Here is a 13,547-nt window from a genome sequence, read left to right as displayed (position 1 = left end):
GCTCATGTGCATGCCTATCAGCTGTATCTACTCAATTTGGCCCGTTGAAATGGCTGGATATTTCCTCTGTTGCTAGTAAGTGCTGTATGGATGGGGGTGGGTGAGAATTCTTTTCTACCTGAATATTATTCAAACAAATCAAAGGATAATAGAAAGGGGGGGGGCACCTGAAACTCTATTTCTGATTTTACCTCAGTAGTGGTGATTTGAAATGTCCACAGGGAACAGTTTTAATGGGTAGGAACTTGGGTTATTTTTAGCTAATGTTCAGTCGAAGAAATTAGGAATAATCAGAGCCACAGACAGAAAATATTTTCCATGCTCATAAAAATAAGGACAGAGAAAAAATACCATCACTACTGAATGTTCCAGACTTGACTCATCATTTACCTCACGTTTGGCCTAAAGATTTTCTTTGCTACAAAGGTCATAATTAACTTTGTGCCTTTGCACCATGTGCTTCTCCCGAGATATGTTTATTTGAAAATGCCCTGTATATCTGTTTATTATTATTTACTTTATACCCCCTTCTTTCCTTCAGTGAATTCAAGGTAATGCACAAGGATCTTCTTCCCCCCCACCTTTTTAAAAATCAACACAACTCAATGAGAAAGATCAGACTGAAAGAGAGCAACTGGCTCCAGGTCAACCCATGACAGAATTAGGACTTTAAATAAGAGCCTCCAAATCCCAGTCTAACAGTCCGATGGCCACACCACTGTGACTTTCAAGGTGGGTGGGGAACAACTTCGCCAAACACTGTCTTGCCTTAAGGAACTCTTCAGGGATTGATCAAGAGTTATCCCATACCAATAAATTGCAGCTCACAAATTCTTGCCAAGAAAACAGTGCTCCCATGAAAAGAGGAATTAGGCTCTCCTGCATCCCCTTTGCGATGCCTGGTTCATTTCACCTGTGTTGTTGTGCGATGTGTTCACCTGACCTGCTGCAGGCAGCAAATGCTGCAGAACTCGAATAGGCAAATCCATACAAACATGAAATATATTGATCTTGACTTCAAGGTCAAAGCAGAGAGACGTTTGAGATAAGCAATAGGCAGGATCTGCTTTGGGCGGTATGCTTGCCTGGCTTTTGGTTGTACCTTTTAAGAAATGTGCACAAGGAGGTATTTTGCATTTAGAACTGCTGGATAGCTCAGTGGCTGGGAGTTCAATTCCCCACTGTGCTTCCTTGACAGAGTCTGGATTTGATGATCCATAGGGTCCTTTCCAGCTCTGCAGTTCTAAGCAAAAGCAAAAGCAAAGCAAAGCGTGCTGCTTATATACCACCCCATAGTGCTTCAAGCACTCTCTGGGTGGTTTACAAGTTAATTATGCAGGCTACACATTGCTCCCCCCCCCCAGCGAGCTGGGTACTCATTTTACCGACCTCGGAAAGATAAAAGGCTGAGTCAACCTTGAGCCGGCTACCTGGGATTGAACCCCAGGTCGTGAGCACAGTTTTGGCTGCAGTACAGCGGTTTAACCACTGCGCCACGAGTTCTAAGGTGGTGGTGGTGGTCGTTGTTGTTGAAAAACACCAGGCACAGTCAAAATTATAAAAACATTGACTAGTACTATACAGTATAACAGATACCAGTTTTAACCAAAAACCTAAATATCTGTTAAATATCAGAGCTAGCTTTTTTTGTAGCTCTGATGGTGTGATTTCTGAGATCTGCAACTGCTTATACTACTGTGTCAAATTTCTTGATATTGTTCCCAAAACCCCAATGATGACGGGGACCACTGAAGTGTGTTTCTTCCAGAGGCAAGATGTTTTGATGGCGAAGTCTCTATACTTTGTTAGTTTTTCCTATTCTTTATTTTCAACTCTGGCATCCGCTGGAATTGCAATGTCAATGATCTGGTCATTTCTTCATTCTATGACTACTGTGTCTGACGTGTTATGTTCAAAGTGTCTATCCATTTGGATCCGGAAATCCCACAAGATCTTGACTTCCTCTTTTTCTGACACCTTCTCTACCTGATGTTCCCATGGGTTTTTGGAGGCCAGCATTTTTTTTGCACAATTACCAGTGAACTAACTTTGCCACTCTATCAAGTCTAACTTTGTAATCTGTTTGTGCAGTCTTTGGACATTCACAGATGAGATGTGACATAGTTTCATCTTCTTCTTGGCAGAGTCGACATTTGCTGTTATCACTAACTCCTTGGATCTTACATTTCATCATGCTGGTTTGGAGTGCTTGTTCTTGTGCAGCAAAAATCAAGCCTTTGGTTTTGTTCTTAAAGGTCCCCAATTTTAGCCACACCCATATTGAATTATGATCATGCTTTCCATCAACATTTCTCAGGTGTGGTCCATGTGGTGTTTTATTTTTCCAGCATTTTAATTTATTGACAAATTGTTGTTTCTTATATTGAGTCTTTGTTTCTGTTGTTTTCAGAATATTCTCCATTTCACTGCTTCCAGTAATTTGTCTCTGCTTGTACTGATGATGATGATGATTTCCTTGTAGGTGATGTTCTCCTTTGCCTTCTTACAAGCTGTTTTGTGCAAAGACACTTCAAGCCTAGACAACATCTGACTATGGATTAGGGAAAAGGTTGCAGGAAGCTTTCCATTGTATATATGGCTGCTGGACAACCCTCAATTTTTTCAGACACAAAGATGGAGATAACCCTACTCGGAGCGAGCGAGCGAGCAAGAGAGAGAGGGAGGGAGAGAGAGAGTCCACCAGAGGGCATGAAAGGACCTTTATTTTTTAAAATAAAAATATTGAGTGGTGTGTAGGGTCCAAGAAGCAGGTAGATCCCCCTCCAAGGTTTGGGGTGTGTATGTACATCTCTTGGACTTCTGAAGGTTGCCTCCACCACCTGTAAGGTGTTTCTTTAATCTCCTTACAAACCCCCAAATTGCTTTCTTTATCGAAAGAGAGGAGGGAAGGGAATTTGCAGCTTGCCTGCCTGAGCACTCTATTTCAATTCCAAAGCTGCTTTTCTCAGCAGCGTTGTTTTCCTTCTCTCTTTGTGCCAAGAGGACTCCACAGGAGCAATGAATTAAAGTCAATGGGCGAGGAAAATTTGTCAGCTTTCCCTTTGATATCTCTAGCAATAGAACTCCACTATTTTATTGTATCTTCAATGATCTACTCAGATTGCATCGGCTCTCATAGGCAGTCATTAATTTTGATACAGGCAAAAATATAGCAGCTAAAGATGTGCCTCGTTCAAGAAATTTTGAAGGTCATGCCTACAAAGTGTTTTTACACACACACACACACACACACACACACCCTCATGTCTTTCAGTCAATACTTTTTCGAGGGGTAATTTTATATCATCATCTTATTTTCATACTATAGACATTACCAACCACATGCAATGGTGTAATGACTTCTGTAACACAAATTAAAATCCCCCAGTACATAATTTCCAGTTTCTGATACATTGGGCTACAAAGGCAAGGCCATCATTCAGTCAGAGCACTGGATCAGTAACTTTTATTGTTCTAAATTCTAAACAGTAGGGGCAAGTGGACACCTCCCCTCATCTTTACCATGTTGTGAATTATATACTCATCTGTGGTCTGCTGACTAATTAAAGGTCTAACCATGCAGGGCTCTGTCAAGAGTACAGATAAGGATGCCATTATGGTAAGGACTCTAAAGTTTAGACTCTTACCATAATGACATCCCCATCTTGTCCCTGGTATATCTATGGTAACACTTAGATATGACAGCATTTTTCCAATACTTGAAAGGCAGTCCTACAGCAGAGGGGCAGGATCTGTTCTCGATCATCCCAGAGTGTAGGACACATAATTATGAGCTCAAGCTACAGGAAGCCAGATTTAGTCTGAATATCAAGAAAAAAACTTTTTAACTGTTAGAGCAGTACGACGATGGAACCCATAACCTTGGGAGGTGGTGAGGACTCCAACACTGGAGGCTTTCAAGAGAAAACTGAACAACCCTCTGTCAGATATGTTTTGACTTGGATTTCTGTCTTTAGCAGGGAGTTGGACACAAGGTCCTTATTAGGCCCCTTCCAGCTCAATTATTCTATGAGTCTAAAGAATAAAAATAAGTATTCTTATTTGTATAGCACCAGCCCCCCCCCCCACTCATATTTCAGCACATTAAAGCAAAATGTTCTCGGTATGAAAATTCCCAGAATACTTCAAATCCACTTGGCCCCTGATGGTTCAAACGGGACTTTTTGCTTCTCTGAAAAAAAAAAAAAACAAAACAAAAAAACAAAACGGAAAAAGGTGCCAGGAATGTGTGTCTGTGTTTCTAAAAGTGAGGGGCATACCAGAGAAAGTCCTGAAGGAATAGCTGTCAAACTACTTAGGTACTTACACAATGCTGCACCATGGTACAGAGACGGCATTGGTTGCCCTGAATGATGACTTGTTGAGGGAGGCCGACAGGGGTAAGATGTCTCTGTTGGTCCTCCTCGACATCTCGGTGGCCTTCGATACCGTCGACCACGGTATCCTCCTGGGGAGGCTCTCCGAGTTAGGTATCGGAGGCCTGGCTTTGACCTGGTTCTTGGAGGACATCCCCAGAGAGTGCAGCTTGGGGAGAGTGTTTCGGCTCCATGGAGCCTCAAATGTGGGGTTCCACAGGGGTCGGCTATCTCCCCAATGCTGTTCAACATCTATATGAGGCCGTTGGGCGGGGTCATCAGGGAGTGTGGAGCATCGTGTCATCAGTACGCTGATGACACTCAGCTCTACATCTCCTTCATACCAACTGCAGGTGATGCCATCCTGTCCCTCCAGCGCTGCCTGGAGGCCGTACTGCAATGGATGCAGGAGAACGGGCTGCGGCTGAACCCGGACAAGACAGAAGTTCTGAGGGTAGGTGCCCCTGTTGTGGGTGGCCTGGGTGACTCTCGTTTGGGGGGGTGGCCCTGGCCGCGAAGAGTGGGATTGGCAGCCTGGGGGTACACCTGGACCCGACGCTCACCATGGAAATGCAGGTGGCATCAGTTGTCCGCATTGCCTTTTTCCACCTTTGGCGGATTGCCCGGCTGTGTCCTTACCTAGACACGAGGGCGCTCACTACCTTAGTACATGTGCTCGTAATCTCTAGATTAGGCCACTGTAACGCGCTCTACGTGGGGCTCCCTTTGAAGCTGATGCAGAAACTTCCAGTGGTGCAGAACGCGGCGGCCAGACTCCTCACTGGAGTGAGAAAGTACCATCATATCTCCCCTATTCTGGCCAAGCTGCATTGGCTGCCCATCTGTTTCCGCATCGACTTCAAAGTGTTAATGCTCACATGCAAGGCCCTAAACGGTTTTGGACCTTGATACTTGGTGGAACGCCTACTCCCACCTAGATCTACTCAGATCACCCGCACGAGCCAGGAGGTGAGGCTGAGGAGCCTAACGCCGAGGGAGGCCCGAAAGGAAAGAACACGAAATCGGGCCTTCTCGGCGGTGGCTCCTCGCCTCTGGAATAACCTTCCTCCAGCGATTCGTGCGGCCCCTACACTGGGCATATTTAAGAATCAACTAAAAACATGGTTATACGCTCAGGCCTTCCCTCCTGTCAATACTTAATTTCTTTTCTCTTTCCATTTATTATTTGTTTTATTATATGGGGTGTTGTTTATCTGATATATTTTATGCTTCACTGTATACTTTTTATGGAAGCCGCTCAGAGTGGTCGATTTGACCAGATGAGTGGGGTATAAATCAAATAATAAATAAATAAATAAATAAATATAAAACTTGAAAATGTATGGGTAACTGCTGCTGAAAGAATAGAAGCCAAAAAAACTTCCAGTGTTGCGAGCGAGATTTTAATGTACTTTGTATCCTCTCTAGCTTCTTCAACTTCTCCACAGCAAGCAGAGTTTAAACTAATTATGTCAATTAGAAGAAACTATGCAAATTTTTCTTGCTGCATAAATCAGTCCAGTTGCAGAATTCAACTCTGTTAGAATTTCAAGTGCACCCACTGAGGTGACAGCACTAAATTTTCATTCGGTTTTTCTGATTTCTGTTTCCTCTCAAGCATTTTGTAACAATAATTTTGTATCTGCTGTTCTGCTTTTTTCCTTCAAACTGTATTCTCCCTTTCCCTCCTCTCTTTCATTAACCAGACTTATTGTTCAAAATTATTTGTGTGTGTGTGTGTGTGTGTGTGTGTGTGTGAGTGAGTGTGAGTGTGAGTGTGTGTGTGTGTGTGTGTGTGTGTGTGTGTGTGAGAGAGAGAGAGAGAGAGAGCTCATTTTTATAAGAGAAAGCAGAACAAAGGCATTTTAAAATGAGTTTAAATGAATCATTGCTCCTTTTAGGAAGGAGGGTAGCTTTATTTTACTTTTTTTAAAAAAAAAATAATAGAAGCACCAATTTGAAAAACCTTCCAGCAGTAAGTAGCTGAAGGTCAGTGATAGCTAGACAGTTCCTAGCAAACTGGGAAGGCTGAAGCTAAAAATATCTTCTATTCAGATGGTTTTTTTAAAAAGAACGCTAAGAACTCTATGATACTATAGAGTTCAGAGAGGGGGGTTGTGGTCATCGACTGAAAAAGAAAACTACAGTATTAAGAGGTTAAAAGAAGTCACAAGAAGTCACGAAAGATGGAGCTGGGGTATGTGTATGGCACTAGACTGTTTTTTTTTAGGGCTTTATTTATTTTGCTACTGACAGTCAATTACATTAAGTGGCAGCCCACAATCTCCTACTGCTTGAGGTCAGTCTGTCTCGTAATCAAACTTTATTGCAATCATACAGAACTTAGAAGTAACTAATTAGAAACATAGTTATTAACTATAGTTAATAGTTGGTCTTTGGGGAATTGCTGATGTAACTAAATTAAATTACAAAAGTATTGCAACAAGTTGTCACAATGTTATTTTTTTGGTGTAATAAGTGACATTTTGAGTTACTTTTCAATGCTATTTTTAAAAAGCACCATAAGGAATATTTTAGGGGCATTTCCAGCAGTTTGTCAAGGTTTTGCTTTTCTCTAGAAGGAACTAGATAATATTCTGCTCTGTTTTAAAGGCATGCTGGAAATGACCACTGCAATGAGTTAATAATTTGAAACACAACACCTTATTTTTGCTGACAAGGCACTAATGTCAACTTTGTTCCCACATGTTGAGAGTAATGAAATATGTTCTTTTATAATATTCCAGGTTCTGCAATCACATCATCCAGGCCAAACAAAATAGTAAAATCAAAAGAGTGGAGAACAAGAAAGAAAGAAAGAAAGAAAGAAAGAAAGAAAGAAAGAAAGAAAGAAAGAAAGAAAGAAAGAAAGAAAGAAAGAAAGAAACCTAATCCACCTAAACAATGAACACAAAACTCCTTTTTCAGACTGAATCCATGAAAGATTGGAGTTTTTGAATCTCTTACCCATGCAATTTAGGTTTGTGAAGGTTCCTGATGCTATTTGACTGGTGGTAAAATTTTGATAATGCCATGTAGGAGGAGGAGGGCTCCTGTTTCCCACTGATGGATGCTCGGCCCTCTCACTCATCAGACATGAATCACCCTAACCCCCTACCCTGGCATATAAGCTGTTCCCCCCCTATCATGCAGAGATCCCCTCATCCTAGTGCTTCCTGCTCACCTCCATCCCTGAAAGAAAGGTTAGGCTTGATCCTACCACTCTTGGTGAAATCATGCTAGCCACTTCAAGTTGAACACTGAGAGACTGAAGAAACAAATATTGTGTTAGATATCACCAGGCACTAACTGGAGAGGAAGATGGGTGGTAAGCAGGTGACAAAAAGAGCTGTGGGAGGAAGCTAATGAGTAATCATTCAGGGAGGCGAAGGCAGAGGATAGCAGCAAAGTAAGGCAGAGGGGCTGGGAAGAGAGAGGGAGGAGTTCAGCAGCAGCACAATTTATGTTTTATCCCTAGGCCACTGCTTCACCCTGACTAATAGTAGAGTTGGCCTGTTGTTACACTGATCTGTCATGAAGGTCTTCCAGTGGCAGGAGTGGTGCAATCTGCAGTTTCTTCTGCTCTGCTACTTGGGGAGACCATTTGAACACCACATAATGATTGGGCCGGCCTGAATGGCAAATCCCTGAAACAATCCTGTCCCAGCTTCCGCAGTCCTCTGCCAGCCTCTGCGTTAGTTTCCCCTCTAGCTTTCACCCAAGGGCTTAGCTGTGACAGGCATTTAAAAAAAATGTAGGTATCAGCCACCTGAAGAACAAATCAGCTCTTTTTCTCTAAGAAAGAGGTCAACACCATCTACGAAATTACCAGAAAATTGAGGACTTGAGCAAATCACCCTAATGGAGTTGACACGGGGCAATAAAACCTTCTAGTCTTGGAGGAACTTTGATTTTCTTAGCTGCAGAATATTTTGCCAAGAGATGTTTGGGTGGTGTCTATCTTCCCATCTTTTTTGTGACAGGTAAAAAAGTATCTCTCTCAACTATTAAATATATCATCTTCAGTGCTTCTAGTTATACGTAATTTGCTGTGCTTCTAATTGATACATTGATGATGCTTTCTCCCCATCCCGTGTGTGTGTGTGTGTGTTCTCATTTTAAAAATTTAAATATTTCATTGTTTTGCAGTAGTATAGCTGTTGTTTTACATGGTTCTAGAAGGCACCTTGGAAGTGTTGGCTGAAAGACAGCCGGAAAATCTTCCAAATATGCAAGCATAAGAGATTCTGGCCTTGCAGAAGATCTCCAGTTCCTAACCTCTGCAAAAATGTGCAAATTCATTTTTCCCCAACACCAGCCCCGACTGCCCTTCCTCCCTGTTGCCTTATACAGTAGTGGGAGCCAAAGTCACACATAAATATTCAGAACCTCCCTCCAGGGATACGACAGGACCTCTGACTACCTGACCTTTCTCAGGTGACTATATACGTGAGACAAATGGTGCATAGTTTATTACATTGCAATGGCAGTGCACAGATGTAAGCACATTTAACTCCCGGCAAGTTAATGCAATATGACAAAACAAAACAAAATAAACTAATAAGCTTCCTCCAGCCTTTCTGCAGAGCTGGATTCGTCTTTCAGAAAGACTAATACAAAGAGGCATAATTTGCTTGAATACAGCTATTTTGGATATTCTGCTGAAGTTGCAAGGGGAGTTAAGTAACAATGTGACTGAGGGCATAGAGTGATCCATACTCACCAGGCCCACTTCTTGCTCATTCATTCATTCATTCATTCATGCATACATGCATGCATGCATACATGTCCGGTTGGGCTACTTACTGTTGATTGTGGTTCTACTGAAATTCAATAGCAAAATAAAATAGAATAAAACAACCCCCTCTAAATCCATGCTTCATCATAGTTTCATAGACCTGTACCCACTGAACTAGCACAAGTTCTGTTGCACTAGTGCCCATTAGTTAGTGCCAGAGTTGGTGCAGAGTGACAGCTGACAAGTTTTTGTTGCAGCACTCCTTCCTTTTGTTAGAGTAAAGATGACTTTTTCTGTAGTTAGTGCCAGTTTAACATATGTCATGTAGAGTTTATCCTGTCATGATTTTAATAGACTAAATGATTCTTGTGGTCGTTGTGGGTTTTCTGGGCTGTTTGGCTGTGTTCTTAAGGTTTTTCTTCCTAACGTTTTGCCAGTCTCTGTGGCCAGCATCTTCAGAGGACAGGAGTCGGAACTCTCTCTGTGCTCTTTTGCTTTGGTGTGTCTGTCTGAAGCTGTCAGTCTGTCTTTTGCTCTGGGTCTGTCTGACTGTTTCCTTCCTGTAGAGATGTTCAATGTATTCTCGAAGGCTTTCACGGCTGGGATCTGATCGTTGTTGTGGGTTTTTCGGGCTCTTTGGCCATGTTCTGGAGGTTTTTCTTCCTAATATTTTGCCAGTCTCTGTGGCCGGCATCTTCAGAAGACAGGAGTTAGAACTCTGCCCGGAAAACCCACAACAGCTATTGAATCCCAGCCATGAAAGCCTTCAAAAATACAATAAATGATTCTTCTTTTTAAAACTATCTATTTCATGTTCTTATGTGAAGTTTCTGAGCACATAATTTTGTAAGTAAATATTGTTTCTTCTTTTTACTATTGTCTGACTGAATATTTTCACTAGTTTACTTAAGTAAGACACTTAGATAAGGGGAACTCTTGGGGAACTTGCTTATAACTCTAAGCCTATAACTGTCTTGTTTTTTTGCTCTGCAACTACACAAAACTCAACATTTCCTAGGTATATTAGATGTTCAGGATGTTGTTTACTGTTGTTCCATTTTGTGTGGTTATATGGACATGCCAGGCTTTCAACACAGGTCTCCAAAGTCCTAGTGTGATATACTAACCATGCTAGCTCTCTTCTCATGCTTTAGTTTAACCTAAACTGATGGACAAAACCCAATTGTTAGCCCTTGGTAGGGTCGTTGTTGTTTAGTCATTTAGTTGTGTCCGACTCCTCGTGACCCCATGGACCAGAGCACGCCAGGCCCTCCTGTCTTCCACTGCCTCCCAGAGTTGTGTCAAATTCATGTTGGTCGCTTTGATGATGCTGTCCAACCCTCTCCTCCTCTGTTGTCCCCTTCTCCTCTTGCTTTCACACTTTCCCAACATCAGGGTCTTTTCCAGGGAGTCTTCTCTTCTCATGAGATGGCCAAAGTATTGGAGCCTCAGCTTTAGGATCTGTCCTTCCAGTGAGCACTCAGGGTTGATTTCCTTCAGAATGGATAGGTTTGTTCTCCTTGCAGTCCCTACCCTTGGTAGGGTAGGTCTACCAAATCCATGGAACTTACATGAATGGTGACTTCCTTCAATGGAAGTCCCATTCCTTCAGTGGATTTATTCTAGTGGAAACTGATTTCGATATAACCCTATAGACTAAAGTGTGGTTAATCCAACCTGTTAATTTTATTCAGTTCCTGGTTTAGAAGAGATGATCGCAAATAAAGAAAATGGAGACAGATTTTCATATGTAATAAACTCATGGAGCTTTCCCATTTTAAAAAAGAACAAAAGACAATCGTAATGAACTTAGAGGTTTTGGGAGAACTAACTTATAATCATTCTACCCCATTTCTCTTAGAAGATTAACAGAAAGATTAATAATAAAAAACAGATCATTTTGGGGTGATCTTTAAAATTACTATCCTGGTTAATAGCTGACATCCTAACAGTTAAGGCTACAATTGCCAAATATAAACTGCTTTTTCCCCCACCCAATGATAATAATGATAGTAATTATATTATTTCATCTGCTAAAAATATTTTCAGAGGGGCCAGGTTTTGCAGCTACAGAAGTGTCTGAAACACCTATTCTCCTTATGACAACAGCATCCATGCACAGATCTGAGACAGACATGTTTCTGTTAAGATGATGATGTATGTTCCTGGCATCAGGCTTGGTGGCTGCTATTAAACAGCAAGCGACTGCCAACAGACGCTCACTGAATAATGTATAAGAGATTCTTCTGTTTCCCCTAATCTTACAGTAATACTGCTAGCAAATGTTTTTCTTAGATGTTTGGGTCCATAATCGGAACATGGGAAACAAGGGAGAAGGGCTATCAAAACACAGGCTCTTGTTCCCACTTTGATGTACGATGGCGATACCTCCAATATCAAGCACAGGCAGCCAGTGCCAACAGAAATGTAGCCCCCTAAAGAGGAACATAAAAATTGTAGAATTATAAAATAATAATTGCTAATTTGTTTTTAGTATTGTGTTATTTATGTCTTTTTGTGTTAAGTTTTTTTGGTTAGTTGTGTTTGATTTTATTTTAAATTATTGGCTTAATAAAATAAAAATAATTTTATTTTTGTTGTCATTATCATCATTTCTAAGTCTTTTTAAAAATTGTCCATAAGTAGAGATAGGCATGAACCACTGGTATGGCAGTTTGTGCTGGTTTGTTTACCAGCCAAATAGGTGTTCAGCAAAGTTCCCTATAAGGTGTGTGCGTGCCTGCACATGCGCATCTCTACCCTGCTTCATGCAGGGCTCCTCTTCCTCCTCTGTGCACCCACAGCAATAGTTTTCAGCCCCTTTGGTTCTGGTCATGACAGAACCCTGAACAAGGGGGGAGGAGTTGCACATACAAGGGGCAGCACTTCACTCAGCAGGAGTGAAAATTAGAGGGAATATTGGTGTTCAGCAGTGAAAAGCCCTGCCTCCTTTGGTAGGTGTCCACTCACATGCAGTGCCTGGAGGAAGCGGGACAGAGAAGCCAGGCCACTTCTTCCAAGTGGGTGCCCATCAGAGGAGGTGGAGCTTTGAAGTGCTGAACACCTGTTTGGGTGATAAACAGACTATTACAAACTGCCCAACTGGTGGTTCGTGCCCATCTCTGTCCATGAGCACTGGAGAGATGTCAATTGGAAAAGGATCGTGGGTGAGTTGTAAAAAAAAAAAGGAATGAAGTAACCTCTAGGTCAGTGGTTCCCAGCGTTGAGTCCCCAGATGTCCTTGGACTAAAACTTCCAGAAGACTTCACCACTAGCTGTGCTTGCTGGGATTTCTGGGAGTTGTAGTCAAAGAACATCTGGGGACCCAAGGTTGGGAACCACTAGTCTAAATCAGTGGTTCCAAACCTTGGGTAACCAAGGTGTTCTTTGACTGCAATTCCCAGAAACCTTCACCACCAGCTATGCAGGCAGGGGGTTCTGGGGGAGTGCAATCCAAAAACACCTGGACTGGGAACCATTGCTCTATATGGTAGGGTTGCCAGGTCAGCAGCAGCTCCTTCCCTGATATTTCAGACCCCAAGCCTGATATAAGGGGATGGACTCTTATAAGGCTACAGAGGCAAGTCTTTGTGAAGAGAGATTTTGTCCCCAAAGCTTTGCTCCCCCAACTTGTGCAAGAAGATTCGCAAGCTGTAATGCCATCTACTTTCCCTAAGATTTCTTTCCTTGACTGGAGCTTTGCAGGACAGCAGCCCCCTGAGACTTCAGCCAATGTTCTGAGGCCTCCTTTCACTTCAGATTGACTGAACAAGGCTAAAACCTTCCCCTTAGCTGTTTCATGGATGGATCTATTGTACTTTTATAAGCCCCCCCCAACCTCTTCGCAGTCATCTCTTTGCTCCCTTTTTCTGGCCAGAGAGCTGGTGGCATGAGCTTTGATAAATGATGCACAGTCATCCATCTCTGAAGCTAGCGCTCAGATGATGAATGGCATACACTTGGAAAACAGAGGTGGGGAAGGAGAGAGATCTAAAATTGATAACTTAGAAGAGAAATAACAATAAAAAATGAATTCTGCATTGGCAACTACTGCCCCCCCCAAAAAAAGGATTTCATAAGAGAAAAGTAATGGTGAAAAATATTAGTAGGAACAAGGCTGACATGTTGATCAAGCACAGAATGAGAACTGTTTTTTTTTTTTAACAAACAAACTAAAATGCCACTGTTTGTTGAGAGAAACTATGAAGTTGCAATCCTTCAGCATGCCTCCTGGGAAGCAAAGCACCTATTTTTCTTATGTAGGATTCTGGGCACAAATGGGAAGGTGAGAAGACAAACCCGTGTCCAAAAAGACATACATGACAAGGGATTGTGGTTATTGTAATGGACTGTTGTCACTGGCCAAAATTCTGTTGCTTGGCTTGGTAAATTGCACTAGATTGGGCTCACTGAATCAATGGGCCAGTTTGGTG

General features: G+C 42.1%; 1 protein-coding gene and 1 long non-coding RNA gene across 5 annotated transcripts in view; one reads left to right on the top strand and one right to left on the bottom strand.

Annotated features, from left to right (window-relative positions):
- CSMD2 (CUB and Sushi multiple domains 2) overlaps positions 1 to 13,547 on the bottom strand; it is a 533,934-nt gene that overhangs the window by 446,961 nt on the left and 73,426 nt on the right. The gene's annotated exons all lie outside the window — the stretch shown is intronic.
- LOC140702047 (uncharacterized) lies at positions 6,445 to 7,156 on the top strand. Its single transcript, XR_012081088.2, has 2 exons — positions 6,445 to 6,573; positions 7,124 to 7,156. It is a non-coding gene; the product is annotated as an uncharacterized LOC140702047 (long non-coding RNA).

Source organism: Pogona vitticeps, chromosome 9, assembly GCF_051106095.1.
Source record: "Pogona vitticeps strain Pit_001003342236 chromosome 9, PviZW2.1, whole genome shotgun sequence".
NCBI classification, from domain to species: domain Eukaryota; kingdom Metazoa; phylum Chordata; class Lepidosauria; order Squamata; family Agamidae; genus Pogona; species Pogona vitticeps.
The sequence above is the reverse complement of the archived record's forward strand: the minus strand, read 5'-3'. Positions and strand labels throughout refer to the sequence as shown.